Source organism: Enoplosus armatus, chromosome 2 (assembly GCF_043641665.1).
Source record: "Enoplosus armatus isolate fEnoArm2 chromosome 2, fEnoArm2.hap1, whole genome shotgun sequence".
In the NCBI taxonomy this organism is placed as follows: domain Eukaryota; kingdom Metazoa; phylum Chordata; class Actinopteri; order Centrarchiformes; family Enoplosidae; genus Enoplosus; species Enoplosus armatus.
Genome location: NC_092181.1, coordinates 8,279,606 through 8,285,754, shown reverse-complemented (window position 1 = coordinate 8,285,754; position 6,149 = coordinate 8,279,606). Strand labels below are relative to the sequence as shown.

The 6,149-nt window shown below is 41.4% G+C and overlaps 2 non-coding genes across 2 annotated transcripts; both read left to right on the top strand.

Moving 5' to 3' along the window:
* Positions 1-1,581: 1,581 nt before the first annotated feature.
* On the top strand, positions 1,582-1,654 carry trnat-ugu (transfer RNA threonine (anticodon UGU)). Its single transcript has one exon. It is a non-coding gene; the product is annotated as a tRNA-Thr (tRNA).
* A 2,790-nt stretch (positions 1,655-4,444) lies between these two features.
* On the top strand, positions 4,445-4,526 carry trnas-uga (transfer RNA serine (anticodon UGA)). The gene has a single exon. It is a non-coding gene; the product is annotated as a tRNA-Ser (tRNA).
* Positions 4,527-6,149: the final 1,623 nt, after the last annotated feature.

Genomic DNA, 6,149 nt, shown 5'->3' with positions numbered 1-6,149 from the left:
GTGTGTGTGTGTGTGGGGGGGGGGGTGTTCCTCCCGTAGTTCGGGGCGTAGCACAGCGAAATGTTGAGAAAGTAGTGGCTACCAACAGCGCAACCTCAGTCGTAACTGACTCACCGGCCCGAGTCACACCAGAACAGGTTCAACTGGTCTGAGTCCCGGGAACACAACACCGGGGCAGTAACTAACAAACTGTCCCAAAGGCAAAGCTTTTATGTGCTGTTATTATTATTACTAGGATCTTGTAGCGACTGAGCTCATTTCACATCTGTGTCTGTTTCAATTTTTAAAATTTAAATTTGTTATTACAGCTTTCTAACTGCTGAATTAAAAGCCACTGCTGTTATCGTGGTGCCCGCAGCACCGCAGCAGCCCGATAGCGCTCGACACCGTATTTAGACACTCGGGTTTTGCACAGACACAAACATTCACCTGTTGATGTGAGCTTCTGGGTCCACTCTCCTACTCCGAGGCACTTGGAACCAAATCCGGGATCTCGACAGGCCTCTTCATGAATTAGATCTTCCCTTTCGCCCCCTCGGCTCCACCATGGCTCTTCCCTGATCGCGCAAGGGCAAATCCGTCCCTTCCTTTCTCTTTAAAGTAAAAATGCAAAATCCAAACAGAGAGGAACCGGATTCCCTCTATTCGTCTAAGGGTGGGGACACGGGGCGCCCATGATGCGTTGAAATAAACTCTCCCATGGTTTATCCTGATGCTATCCGTTCGCATCCATTGTCGTGGGAAAGCTTGGTATGAGGCCAGTGGGGAGGACAGCTAAACCCCCCGGCTCCTGACTGACCCTCACCACGCCCAGAAACCCCCATGGTGATGGTGATGGAGGGCCGACGACCAATAGGAAGCGGGGCTCACAAAACATTTCAAGCCAGGGTCCCCCTACTGATCCAAGCACCGTGCAACACCATGGACTTTGGTTTGACCTACTTGATGCACTTTTGTTTGACTTTTGTCTATTTCCTCTATAATTGCCACCCCTGCACACCTCTGTAAGTGAAATATGATTGAAGGCATGTTTTAACATGGCTTATGTTGCTTTTTTTTTTTCTCCTGAGGCCACTTTGTTTGAAATTCACTGACTGTCAGCCTGTTCTTACTGTTTGTAATGTCAAGACGGAGAACTTTGCTTACAGGCACTGGTCTTTTAGGAGATGGTCACTTGCCGCCACCTGGTGGACAATTGTGAAATCTCACATCGATTTCTGAGGCAGGTTAAGGGGGTTAAATGCAGTCCAGGCAGTTATCAAGGGCGCGCATACAATATCATGTATATATATTAGTTAATGCTAATAGATGACAAGGGTGCGTGTAACTTTATTACCGTATCTATTAGCTGTTCAATATAGGCTCCTACGTCACGTCTTTTTCTCGTTACCTGCTTATTCCTGTTTAGGACAATGTCGGCTCACTGCGGCCGGAGCGTATCCCAGCGTGCACTGCGGGGTAACGTTTTTTTTTTTTTTGTACCTGAACGATCTAGAAAATACATCCTTGGTAGTAACCTAATAGTACTAGTAGTAATAGTCAACTATTTAGGTAAATGTGACGTCACGTATTACCAGTAATGGCTCCATAGCTCAGGGGTTAGAGCACTGGTCTTGTAAACCAGGGGTCGCGAGTTCAAATCTCGCTGGGGCCTAACATCCTTTTTTTTCTCGATGGATATGTCACTGCTCGTACTACATCCATGTGGTGTAACGTAGCAGGTTTCTCTTTTAAAACAATCACGATAACCTCTTAAAAACACCAGATCTGTATACAGTACTGTACAGATCCGCAGTTACTCAAAATAAATACAACATAAATAAAATAAAAAATGTTTTATTCAATATCATAGCCACCTGTTCGCAAATATTTAATGGCACAGTAACATCAGCATTGTAAGAAAAGATTCAACTCTAGTTCAAGTTTATTATCATCATAATAGAATGTACATTAAGTGAAATAACAGGTAAATGTTATTATGAGATTAATATTTGGTTGGTTTAGCCAATATGGAATAAAACTATAGAAAAAAATGCTGTCTATCTGGCATTTTTTTAATGTTGGCTAAAATTTCAGATTAGCTAGCTGTGAAATCAAACAATATATATATTTTATAAATTATTTTTGGAGGATAAATATCTTTGTCAAACTATGTCTTGTTATTTATGGGCATATGCTATCCTGCTCCGACATCAGTAGTCGTGCCACCACCACTGCTCGCCCTGCTGTATCCTTTGTGAGGACCACCACCACCACTGTCACTCCCAGCCCTGCTGAGACTGAAACATCGTGTGGCTCCATGTCTCTGGATGGTTGTTTGTACTTTACAATAAAATGCTTCTGTTTGAATCACTGTGTAATGTATTTTACAGTAGTATTGAATTTTGAATATTTAAATAATTGTCATGAACTTGCAATACCACAGCATAAAACTACTATAATAATATCATATCATTGGATTATTACTAATATAATCACATGGGACCAACATTTTCAAGTTGTAGTCTCTTTCTTAGAGTGTTGTGTAATTAATCTAAAACAATGTGTCATATTTTATAAACTGATCACGTGCTTCTTTGTAAAATCGTAATCTGCATATAACCACTAACTTTAGCTGTCAATAAATAAGTAAGAAGTAGAAGTACAATGTGCTGCAGCTACAATTGTGGCTGCGTGCAGATCTGCGCTGTCAGGTTCGAGGCACAGGGTATTATGTATGTGTATGTTATATGTTTATATCGTATGTTTGGATGTGTTGATCGGAGTATTGATCGATACGAATAAACTGGGTTGATGAACTCGAGAATTCTGTTAGTTATCACAGGTATAAAGGTAACGACAAAAGCGGCCTATATTTATGACCATTTGGAAGGGGAGCAGCAGGAGATAGAGCATTCTGCAGTTGAGGTGAGGAAAAGTCCTTGATGTTAAAAGTGCCTGAGGAGGCCTATTGCCACCCACCTTCTTTGGTCAAAGCTCAAAACCTTTTTTTTTTGACAGAAAGCCGAGGGAGCGGGAGGGGTTGAGGGAGTATTCTCATGCATTACCATCCTTGGCTGCAGAAGTGAGCTGCGGTAAATTGTGTGGGGAAGAGTCAATTAAACATCAGAATGTTAGGGATGCCAAATTGCGTAGGGAGCTCAAAAAGCTGTTGAGGCAGGATCCTGATCTTAGCTTAAAGAAAGTGTTTGGGGAGGCTATATTGTTGGATGGTGACGACGTGAAGGGGGGTTGAGGGGGAGAACTGCATATACTTGTGAAGCGGTAGCAGAGTGTTCTGCTGTGGATGTTTGGCACAGCCGGGCAACAATATTACTGGAGTTGAGGGAGGCTGTGGAGAGGCAGGATGATAAAAATGGAGGTTCTAGCCAAGTAGGTAGGTAGCGCAGCTCCAGGCTTAGATGGGCAAGTGGTCCCGTGCCATTACCCTCAGATAAAGAGTAAGATCCTTTTTTGTTTAAGTCTTTTATTTAATCTGAAACCTCATGAGAGGTGAGATGTTGCAGGAAGACGACGGTGGAAACGTGAGTCAGAGTTCTTCTTACTCTTTACCAAAAAGGTCTACCTCTGTGGGGGATCCTTTCCATAATGTTGTCAGACACTTAGAATAATTGAGCCTGATGAGGTGAAAATGATCTGTTGCCAGTCATACTGACTCCACACATGCAGCATTACACCTTTCACAACAGTTTCAGGGTCTATATCTGTAGAATATGTCTCAGACATGAAATAAGTAAAAAAAAAAAAAAGAACACATTGTAACTCAACATTCACAAACGAGCACACGCCTCTTAACCTTTTTCTGTCTAAACTAAATACTAAGTAAATTTATCATGAAATTAAATGAAACATGCTATTTTTGATGGCCATTATCAAAGATACATTGTACTCAGTGTAGAAACACAGGGCTGTAATAGGTGGAGCTCTCTCCTGCAAGCACCTGCGATGCTGCCGCTGGTAGGAGATGTTGCAGCCCAAAGTGACTGTTGACCCGAGCTGGACATGCTGGACCTCGGCGGCAGCCACAAAGCCAGTTATGGGGATGAACCCTTGAGTGGATCAAATGGGTTTGACATGAAAACAATTCAGTTTCAAAAGTAAAAATTTTTGACAATATTACATTACATTCATTTAGCTGACGCCTCTGTCCAAAGCAACTCACAATAAGTGCATTCAGCCATGTGGATACGATGCAAAAATTGCAAGAACCATGCAAGTACATCAGCTTCATCAAATAGAGTAGGCAGCCGTGGCCGGAGGCAGGGGAAATATGTTTTCGGGTCGTCCATCCGTCCCGTTCTCGTGAACAAAATATCTCAGGAACACCTTGAGGGAATTTCTTCAAATTTGGCACAAAGGTCCACTTGGACTCGAGGATGAAATGATTAGATTTTCAGAGGTCAAAGGTCAAGGTCACTGTGCGAAACTCTAATATGGATATCCAGCTGTGATGGCCGAGTGGTTAAGGCGTTGGACTTGAAATCCAATGGGGTTTCCCCGCGCAGGTTCGAACCCTGCTCGCAGCGATCAGTGATGTGACTTTTCACAACTGGTGACACTATTGGTCCCTGTGACCTCAAAATGACCTTGACAAACATGTTTCTTTAACTCAACAATTGATGGGGTAATTATGACACAATTTCACACAAATGTTTAAGGGGATACAACCATGGATGAATAAAGAGAAATGGCTACAGCGTTGGAGGCGGATACTGAACAGGTGACACTCAAAGGTCATTGTGACCTCAAAATAGGTTTTTAGCTATAATCTAAGAATTCATTGGGGCAATTCCAGATTTCACACACACATGTTGACTGGGACGACACGATGAGCAAACAATAACCTAGCACAGCACGGGCGCTCCTCCATCTCGTCCATTCTGCCTCTCACTTCCTGCCTCATTCTGAATTTCGAGCGTCATCGGAATCGCATGACATGCAAACAAGCTAACCGTGACCCTGGGTTAGGCTTTGCATCTACAAATGCCAGGAGACAACAAAAGCACCACATTTTGTGTTGCTAAACTATCGTGTCAGCACTGCTCCCAGTAGACCACGCACAGTGAAACGTATAACAAATGGTGCAATATCTACATCTCTCTATGTGCAATACAGTGTAATTCCTTTACCTTTCTTTCTTTCGTTCTGTGAATTTGTAAATTTGTAAATTATAGTTGTTTTTTGTTTTAGTTTTAATATTTTTTTCTAGAGCGGTCTTTATTGTTTTTATTTATTATATCTTGATTTTGCTACTTATGTCTATCGCACTATCCTGTATGCTGCTGTAACAATGCAGATTTCCCCGCTGAGGGATTAATAAAGGATTATCTTTTCTTATACTTTATAAGAGTCCATATTTACATAGTAATCACCATCGGCCCACGTATTCACTCAATTGTGTTTCACTCTCCGTCATCTGGCTCATTTCCCTAAAGTTATAAGCAAGCCGTAGTGTGTTGGAGAGGTTGGATCTGCATTCCCCTGTTTTGGATCATTTTTGACTTATGTCAGTGAATGCCACAGAATGTCTTACTCTCTACATTCGAAGTTTGCAGATGCTTTTAAGTGGTGTCCCGAGTTACATATTATACATACAGTGCGCAATTACCATGGTTGATAAGATTTTTTTTCGGTATGGTGCCCAAAGCTCTGAAACTCTAATCTAAAACTCAGTTGTATTTGAAGGCCTTTTTGTTCAGCAGAAGTTCCTCTTCTTTTCTTTACACTTTTATCTATAGTTAATTTTTTTTTTTTTTTTTTTACTAATTATAGCCTTTTATAGCCTTTACTGTATATTGTTTGTCTTCCCCCTGTAATTGTTGTATTATAATGTAATAAAACAATTGCTATTATTACATTATCGTCAACTTGCTCTGTTTAACATATGAAATGACCAAAGAAAAGATCAAATGAAATAGCCTGTCCATCCAGAATTCTGGGTATCTTATGGGGAACATTTATTATTCACCAACAAGAATAGTCGTAATCCAGAAAGACTTCATCTTCTTGTACCTTTATTTTTTTTCCTGGTCTAACAGACCACATGTTTCCACTGAGGTCCCACTTCCAGTCAGTCTCTTTACCCATAACCTCTTTCGGTGTGGCTATAAGACAAGTTTTCTATTTTACCGAGCTTCAAGTGGTAATAA